We start from the raw sequence: 10,608 nt of genomic DNA, 5'->3' as shown, positions 1-10,608 counted from the left end.
ACTGGATTTGAAAAAAATCATTTCATTGCAGCATGGTTTTTACATATGACATAGTAAAATTTATATATACAAGGTGGCCATAATTAAACTGACAGTGCTCACAATGTTCTGTAGCGCGATCTATTTGCGAGAATGACGCCCCATTTTGTAGGAAGATTAAACAAGTCGGGGGACGAAGGATTCCACGAAAAAAAAATTAGTTCCAAAAGTAACCGATAGGGGAATATGTGGCGCTGTATAATAGAAAATAGAGTGTTAACAAATGCAAATCAATACAGAAATAAAATTACCTTTTATTTTGTACATTCAAATCATGTTCAATGTGGCTGCAGTGTTTGTGGACCACATATTGCATTCTGTGCACAGTATTCACAACAGCAGAAAGTAACATGTCTGCAGGAATCTCCCGTACAGTCCGTGATATGTTATCCTTCAACTTAGCCAGGTTCTGGACAACTTCTTGATAGACCTTGGACTTAAGGTAACCCCATAGCCAGAAGTCGCATGGGATAAGATCAGGGGACGGAGGTGGCCATGCAGTTGAAATGCAGCTGCTACTGACTCTTTCTGTTGTGAATTTCTGTCGTAGCAGCTGTTGTACCTGTAAAGCAACGTGTAGAGGGGCCCCCTCTTGCATGAAAATGATTTCCCCCACGCATTGTCTTTGCTGAAGTGCCGGAATGACAAAGCTGTTCAACATGTGGCTATATATCTCTCCGGTAACAGAACAGGTTACCGGTCCTGTCGGGGTAATGTTCTCATGGAAGAATGGACCTATGATAAATTCCGCTGTGAACCCACACCAAACAGTTGCCATTGGTGAATGTAAGGGAATTGCTGTGACTGCATGTGGTGATGTGTCATCCCAAATTCGGCAGTTCTGGGTATTCACAGTTCCATTCAGGTAAGAGTGGGCCTCGTCTCCCCCACAAGATTTTCCATGGCCAAGCATCATCCACCTCCATTCTGGCAAGAAAAGTGAGAGCAAAAGTCAATCGCTTATCTTGGTAGGTGTGACGTAACTCTTGTACACGGCTGATCTTGTACGGATAGAAGTGGATAATCTTTCGTAAGATTTGCCATACCGTACTGTAAGGCATATCCATATTCCGAGCTACTCCACGAGCGCTAGAAGTGGCAGCAATATTGTCTTGTCCTCTGTCGACAATCGCCGTGGCAACTGCTTCGATTGTATTCTGTGGTACAGGTTTTCGTTCTCTGCCTGACTGAACCTTCAGAGAACCTGTTTTCTCAAACTTCGCAACCATTGCTTTTAGCCCATTAACTGACAAAGGACCGTAACGCATTTTTTTATGCTTTCTAAAAGCACGAAGAGTGGCTGACGCGTTGCACTGGTTGAGGTAAAAGTATTTGACCAGTAACGCACGCTCGACTAAAGAAGGAGACATTGCACATAAACTTTCAATCCGATTGTTTCAAAAAGTAACACACTGCCTTTTAAAGCCCAAGCAGCTGGCACTGTGCCAATGGATGTAACGTGAAATTTCAACTAAGAACTTCTGCTCAGCGTTCTCTGTTACTCAGTAAATGAAATTGCAGATAAAGGGACTTTATCGGTGTTTATGTAATTTTTTCGTTTTTTAAAAAGTGTTGCCATATTGCACTTGAACTAAATCAGCAAATGTGCAAAATAAAATGTAATTTTATTTTCGTATTGATTTGCATTTGTTAACACTCTATTTTCTATTATACAGCGCCACATATTCCCCTATCGGTTACTTTTGGAACTAATTTTTTTTTCGTGGAATCCTTCGTCCCCCGACTTGTTTAATCTTCCTACAAAATGGGGCGTCATTCTCGCAAATAGATCGCGCTACAGAACACTGTGAGCACTGTCAATTTAATTATGGCCACCCTGTATATATATATATATATATATATATATATATATATCAATTATTTATTTATGTATTTTCGAGGAATGAGCTACTTGCGTTAAAGCATGACAGTGTGACAATTCATCAATTTCCCAAAACAATCTGTAATTTGAATACTGTAAATATTAACGTGTCATACAGAACATAAACTTGTTACTCACAACCTGCATTGATTATAACACGTATTTACATTTAAAGAGACTAATAGTTTAAAATTTCTAGAATTGAGATGTTTCATCGTTTAAATGTAATTCACTAGACTTAAAAGCATCTCAAACTTTTTCTCCCTGAATCTAAATACTATTTGAAGAGAAAAGATAGAGGAAGTAAAAAATTTCATAATCTAGTATGAGGGAGAAAAAAAATTAACGAATTAAAAAACAGTACAACAGAAATAAAGGTGAAATCAGTGGCTTTAATTATCAACTCTTTAGTTTTTATAAATGTTAGTATTCCCATAACTGAGTTCGTTTTAATAAGAACTCCACTATTTAGCTGACAGTAATTATTTGTCTATTGAAAAATAAATACCATTCACATGATTTTTGTTTCAAAATAATAAAATTTCTGCAAATTTTTTCGTAATATAAATTTTGATGAAAACTATGGCATGAAGTATATTTTTTAATTGCTTTTCTTTCTGTATAGGGAATAAATCATAAGAATAGTTCCTCAGGAGTTTTTTCTTTTTTGTCAAGTGTGTTTTCAAAAACTTTCAACTGGGAGAATTCGAATAGTTATATATTCCTTATTTACTATGGAAAGTTTTTAATAAGAATTCATAAATGTTTTCTTTCACTTAAAAATAGTAAATTAATAAAAAACTGGCAAGTCACAAAATTAAAATTATCATTTTTAGAAATTTACATATACAGAAAGCGATAGAAGGAATTCTCTTTGAATAATTCAAAAATGACAGTAAATAAATATTTATAATAGCTGATAAAAATTATATTTTTAATTTTTAAAACATGCATTTGTTTATCTCTACACTTTGAAATTGCGTACAGAAGTTGGCATCTTCAAAAATTCAGCGAAAAGAAAAAATCGTGAGAATAAAACACTTTGGAAATATAAATGACAGGAAACGGAAATGCACAGAAATTTCTACAAAACTATGTCATCCCCTCGATCTAAGGTCCAAGGTGAGGTCAATATCACACCCTTTTATCGGTGCAGGTAATAGCATTGACATTTCTTGTAAAAGGTTTTTTTTTTTTTTCCCTTCTTCTTCTTCTTTTTTATCTTATGTTACCTGAGAATTGTCGACTTGTGAGTCAATTAGCTAATGAAAAGAAAAGATGGATCTCAAAGATCTCCTAACAAATTTGAAGTAAATAAATTATAAGAGAAATATTCTGAAATTTGACAGAAAGTTCATTGTAATTATAATGCATTCGAGTACACTATCCTTATAAATCAAATAAATAAAACACAAATGCTCATTTGTTTTTGAAAAAAAAAAAAGCATTTAGATCTTCCCGGTATGTTATATCTCCCTCAGTTGCTAATAATATTCAAATCGTATGATTTTGCTAATCATATTGCAATTTATTTGGAACAAATGGTTTTGATATTTCGGGTTTCTTTTCAATATTTTATAGCTTTTTATACCTTAGAAATTTCCCGATTATCACTACTTGTGAAATTATTTATTTATTTTCATTCATAGTTATTTCCCCCTATGTTTCGTTTGACTCTTCATTTTCATTGAATATCTTTTTTCTTTTCTTTTTTTTTCTGAGTAAAAGAGGTGAGAAGATTGTGTGCAAGTCTTCAACGAAACAAATTACTACTGATTCAACCTTACTATATAGATTTTGAGCCCCCCCCCAGATCTCAAGTCATGAGGCAACCGCGTCCAACCAACGCCTGTGCGGAAGCTTTTTGGGTGTCACTTAAATTTTTTGAATAAAATGTTATCGGTTTACAATCATCGTCTTCATATTGCTGTAAAAGAACAGACCCAACTGAAAAATTTGGAGCGTTTTTACATAAAAGATAGATATTGATTAGGAAAGGTTGATAAAGCAGCTCTGACTACATATCCCTTGAATTTTTCAAATGATTTCTTTGCTTCTTCTGTGCGTGGAATTTTCCTTTAAAGTGATATTTCATTTGTCCAATTTTTCTTCCGATTTTTTTCTTGCACTTTTAAAATTAAGCTTGAGTATTCGCTGCATCTTTCAAGTACCCTTTATAAAAATTAACCATTCCTGAAAATTTACGAAGTTTATGAAGATTTTCATTGTTTATCATCCATTATGGCCTGCACTTTTTCTGGAATAGGTTTTGGTGTTAAGAAATATCCCAAGAATTCTAATATGTTCACTCCTAATACTGATTTCCATAGCCTGATGCGTAGGCCATATTGTTGAATTCTATTAAATACTTCCGTAAGATGTTTCTTATGCTGCTCCGCATTTCTGACGCTATTACAATGCAAACCTAATACGGGAAAGAAAAATCTAGTGGAATGAAAACTTTAGCTATTCGCTAGAAAACCCATTCTTTAAAAAATAAGTTTTGCGATTCTCTTCTCAGATCCCGCTTCCAGATAGTCTCATAATATTGCAGATATAAATCCTATAACAATAATTTTTCACTGACCATTTTTCTATCTCCAATAAGTATCATCAGTACATGGCACATAAGAACATTTTTTTTTTTTTGTACAACCAGTTTATGATTTTTAAATTATTAATTTTCTGAAAAATTCATTTTACCCTCTATGGTGGGATATTTTATGCATTAAGAATATATCTTGGATGTGGCTTTGGAGTGAAATTTTGTAAATTCAGATAAAAATATTGTTCTATAGAAAATATAAGTGTAAACATTAATCCGATTTGATTTATGATTCGCATATTTTAGTAAAATAAGGAATAAATTATCAAAATAACCAGCATTTTTAAATGAATTTAAGATGATCGAATCAAAGTTCACATAGCTTTCTAACTTGCAGCAATCTTTATGAGTTCCATCTTTGTAATTCCCAAAGTTTAGATTTCTGCAGCATTGAAAGCCAAAAAAAAAAAAAAAAAAACCCACTTTGTTGTTATTTGCACTCTCATGAATTTAAGGTGAAAAAATTTTTCCCTTCTTTTTGCCCCAATACTTTTTTCGCTTTATACACCGTTGGTATTCAGTATCGACTAAACTGTACATTCGTTTATCGATTAATTTGTACTTTTTAAAGATGGTTGTAAATTTTTAATGTAATATTTGATTTCCTTTTATTTAAAATTATTGACACGGTCACTTCTTGGTATTGCTATTTTTTTAATGATATAGACAGAATACGCTTACGAAACAACATCAACCAAACCAAACCGGCTTTTTTTTTTTTGTCTATTTATTGTAGTCAGTTTGAGTTGATTGTGTTCAGCAAAATTGTATACCAACTTTCGAAAGCCAACGAAATATCTTGGCTGGTATTGTTCAGAGTTTATCTCGAACATACAAAATAGAATTATTAGTATCGATGCCGAACAATTTTCGAGTAGTGTATTTCTAAAATTAGACTTTTTAAGTACTAATATTTTTCTACTTATTAATATACACATATAAAATTAAAACGAAATATTTAGTACATTTGTTTGGACTGACCTTGAAGAACATGCATCATAAATAAATAAACTATATGAATAAAATTTAAATACACAAAGTTTTGCTATTTTAACAAATGTTAATACTGTACCAGATAGATAATTCCCTATAGTATCATTGCAATATTTGATACTAAAAATATTATATAATTATTTAAAAATTCCTGGAAACTAAAGGTATGTAAAATAAATGAATGAACATTTACAATAATGTTTTGCGCTTTGCATCCAACGTCTGTAGCAAGCATATATTGTAAGCTTTCGAAATCAAAAAGCATTTGTATAGAATTGTTGTTGATAAAGCATGATAGAAAACTGATTATTCACATTTATATGTGAATAAAATTCAGCACTTTTTTCATCTGTTTATAAAATGAATCACTGTATCACATGTCTGTTTATGCGTCGTAAGCATTAATGGTAAGAATAATATATATATAATGCTAATGAAAAGCAAGAATAAAGTGGAAAAATAATAAAAATCGGTTAATTTTTTCTCTCCTTTTATTGGTAAGATAATAATTTAACTCTAAATTTACTACTTTTTAAACAATAAAAACGTATATTCAATTATATTCCTTCCGCTCATTCAACAAAAATTTCAATTTTGATGTTTTCAGCGTAACTGCGAATCAGGCCATAACTCATGGGTCTTCCCTTAGGTCAAGGTTGGGCATGACGGTTGGCTTGGATACTATAATAAGAAGCTCAAAACACTTATAAATTTATCTTAATTATTTAAGTTTTTTTTTCCTTTTTTTTTAACTGAAAATCCTTAAAATCTTTAAAGAATAGTTAGAATCTAAATCTCGAAAAATTAATGCATATAAACTTTTTTACCGTCTAATATTTGATCCTGGTTAGATTAAACTGTGCCTTTTTTCCGATTTAAATGTATTTGAACTGTATAAAATGTATTGTAACAGACTTCAATAAATCAACAAAAATAGCCGGTTTGGTTTGGTTTCTGTGACGTTATTTTGTAAACGTACTCTGTCCATGTCAATAAGACAAGCCATACCAACAAGCATAAACCGCATCAATTTTAACTAAAAAGAACTTTTAGGTCTACATTAAAAATTTACAATTAATTTGTACTTTGAAAAGTACAAATTAATCGATAATCGAATCTACAGTGTAGGCGATACCAAATACCAACGGTGTATAAAAGAAAATATTGGGGCAAAATGAAAGGAAAAAATTCTGCGCATTAAATTCATGAGAGTGCAAATAACAATAAAGTGAGTTTTTTTTTTTTTTTTTGGCTTTCAATGCTGCGGGAATCTAAGATTTTGGAAATTACAAAGATGGAAGTCATGAAGATTGCTGCACGTTAGAAAGTATGTAAATTTTGATTCTGTCATCTTAAATTAATTTAATAATGATGATTATTTCATTAATTTATTCTTTAAGTAAAATATGTAAATTTTTAATTAAATTGGATTAATGTTTACATTTATATTTAAAGTTTCTCAAGAACAATCTTAATTTTCAAACTTTCACCCCAAAGCCACATCCAAGATACATTTTTTTATGCATGAAATTTGCCGCTATAGGGAATAATATTAATGTTTCAGAAAATAATTTAAAATAATTTTAAAAAGATAAACTGTTTGTACAAAAAAAAAAAAAAAAATGCCGTTTCGTGACATGTAATAATTATACTTATTGGAGATTGAAAAATGGTCAGTGAAAAATCATTGTTATAGAGCTTGTATCTGCAAAGTAACGAAATTGCTTGCTGTGTAGCGCTGCGGTCGCCAGTAGAGCGCTTTTTGGAAGCGGGATTTCAGATTTGGAAACGATTGTAGCGGTGTCTTAATGGTTTTGCTTTTACTGGAACTAAACAAAAGTCTGGAATTTTCGAAACGAAACAGAATCTCAGATTTATATTGTATGGCGTTTTGTGCTGTCTTTTGTTGCTGAGCCTGAAATCCTTCTTTGATTCATACTTCACATTTGGAATTATTATTTTGTTTGGATTTATTTGTTTTCTGCATGTTCTCTTTTCTATATATTTATATTTTTCTGTTTCTCTGTGCACTCTCTTTTTTAATGTATATTTAGAATGGATGCAAACGTGGAAAATGTAATTCTGAAAAAAAAAAAAAAAAATTGACAAATTGAGATGCTGTCTGTGTTCTAGAAATCAATATAAAACACCTGGATTGATATTATTCAAGATTCTTTCGGATGACAGCAGGTTTGCTTATTAAGTGATTTTGAAATTTTTATAAAGTTAAATTTGATCGGAAAAAATAGCATCTCGGGTTGCATTGTATCACGGATCCTGCCTCCAGAAATAGAAAAATTTATTCTTTGTTTATATATTGAGCAGTTTTAAAGACTGATAAAGACTCAATCATGAAACAAAATAAAAAAGAATCAGCTTTACGCTTCCATGAAGATCCGTGAGTGGAGCAACATTAACATTACTTTGAAATTTGATCAATCTACTAGCATGTTTAAACAAAGCTCTTCAGCTATCAATTCAAAAAGGATTAAAAATAAAAAAGAATGTAAAAAATTAACCTCTTTTATAATTGCCAAAGGAAAAGTAATAAAAACATCGAAGTGTTTTAAATTTGTAAGCTTATTTTAATTGAATATAAGCAATATAGAGTTGCTCTTACGGCCGTATTCACCAAACCGGTTGCTAAACATCGGATCGTTCAATCCATGATCAACGATTAATCATCAAACAATGATCATTGGTATTCACGAACGGTAATTTCACGACTAAGCATCAAGGTTACGACAATCAGCTTTTTCTGCCTTTTTCAACCGGAAATGGATCTTCATTGGTCTATATATATCACATGATTATCAGCTGATGGGTGGCGCTGTTTCGTGTTTTTGTTGTTATTTTGTTGCTTTCCCAGATGTGTACAAGGATCAAACGAGAAAACGAAGGTGATATTGCCTAGTGATAATCTCACCGATTTGCTTACATGATATTATAGCTTTTCGTAAGATTGTTTCTCTGACTATACATTATTAACCAAGTATATTTTAAATTTCCACTGTATTATTATGTAATAAAACATTTGAGCATTTGCTCTCTTTTGAATTGAGAATATGCATATTAGCTGTGCTTTGAATAGTTTTCCAATGAATTAAACTTTTACAAAAGGTCTATCTGAATTAAATTTTTGAAAAAAATGCATATTAACCTTAAATTAGTTAATTTACTTATGGAAATATTTAAACATTTTTTATATAATTATAGAGTATATACATAAACAATAGAAATAACAAACTGCTGCAAACTGATTTCGCAAGTGAGGAGTTCATTGAAGTTTCTTCTAAACAATGAGTTTAACAAAAATTGTAGTATCCTGTATTTTTAATATAATAAAAGAGGAGGAAATGTAGTGTATAAAATCTTGCTTACAAGTATTATGACTTCCATATTAGTAAATAATTTTCATTTACACAAAATATTTCAATTTCCAAAGGTTATTTAAATTGTAATGAAAAGCAATGATATCTCTGGCAATCCCATATAATTGTTTGCATGAAGTTTATAGCATATATTACAAACTTCTCTTTAAGATTGTTATTAGACTTTCAGCATTTATTTTTAAACAAATAGGTTTTAAACTTCCACAATATATTATATTTTAAAAAAATACTAAGATTGTTTTTGGTGTCAATATTTAAATATGTATTAGCTGTCTACATATTCAGTAGTTTTTGAGATAATTTTTTTCCCTCAAAACTGAATAAAAGTAAAAAATACTTATTCTGTGGTATGCTTTTATTTCTATCAAAAAGCAAATATGGAAAAATTTTCTTTTATTAACTATCAGAATATTAAATTTTTACATATATTTTGTTAAAAAGATAGAAATTTATAGTTATAAATGTCAGAATATATACATATAAGAAGAATATATACATTCAGAATATATGCTGCAAATCAGAAGATTCAAATTATAAACAAAAGTCAGTGAAAATTGTATATGAATATTGAAGACCAACAGCTATTTCACCAAAATAAATATTCATGCAATAAATTTGAATAGTATATAGTTATTGTGGAAGTGAAGAAGCTCATTTATACCTCATATCTAAAACTTTTTGTAAACAATGAATTTAGCAACTCTTTAAATTTGAATGGGCTAATTGTTAGCTTGACAACATGTACTTGACATTACAAATCAGTGTAAAAATAATGTAAATATTGATGAAAACCATACTTATTTTAGAATTGATATCCCTGAATGAAATAAATGATTAATTTGCACATCATAAGCATTCACTTTTGTTCAAATAAATTGAGTGGCAAAACATCTACAATTAACAATACATTTTTTAACACTTTCTGCTTGATGATTCAAACTTAATCAAAAAGCAACACAGTTTAACTTGATTAGCCTGTCAGAAACTAGTAATGATATTTTAATTCTTTCAAGTTAATGTGAAATTCCATTTGTTTCAACAAGTTTTTGCCCTTTTTTTTTTTTTTTTTATTCCCAGGATTTTGTACCAAAAAAGTTATTAATTTTTTGATATTTTAACATTGAGTTTCTACTCATACTTGAATAATATCTGTCACTTTATTATATTAATTTCCAACGATGTTTTTAATTATTCATATCTTCATGACAATCATTACTTCCTGAAATCATAAACCTATGAGCACAACATCTAACTAAATACTGTTAAGTCAGCATAATTTCCTTTGTTTAATTGTCAAATTTTTCAACTCAGGATCTTGTGTATTTAAACAAGGAATCTCTTTCTATATTTAAATTTGATGAAAGATGATCCAAATTGAAATGTTTCAAAAAAGTAAAAGAATTTTTCACAAAATTTTTTTTCTTGAAATCATCTTAAATATTATTCTAATAGGTTACATTAAACTGTCAGTTAAATTAAATTGAATTTTTAAAATAAAAACCTCTTTTTTAAAATTTTATATTTGCATCATAATTTGTAGAAATTTGAATTAACTCGGATAAGTTATTATCTATACTTGTTTTTCAAATTCCAAAATTTTCAAATCCCAATTAATCTATTTTCTTTGTTTTTCACACACTTCTCAGAATGTCTTAAAATATGCAAAATTAAAAAAGGACTTCTGTATACAAAAATCT

This window comes from Argiope bruennichi, chromosome X2, assembly GCF_947563725.1.
Source record: "Argiope bruennichi chromosome X2, qqArgBrue1.1, whole genome shotgun sequence".
In the NCBI taxonomy this organism is placed as follows: domain Eukaryota; kingdom Metazoa; phylum Arthropoda; class Arachnida; order Araneae; family Araneidae; genus Argiope; species Argiope bruennichi.
This window is presented reverse-complemented; position numbering follows the sequence as displayed.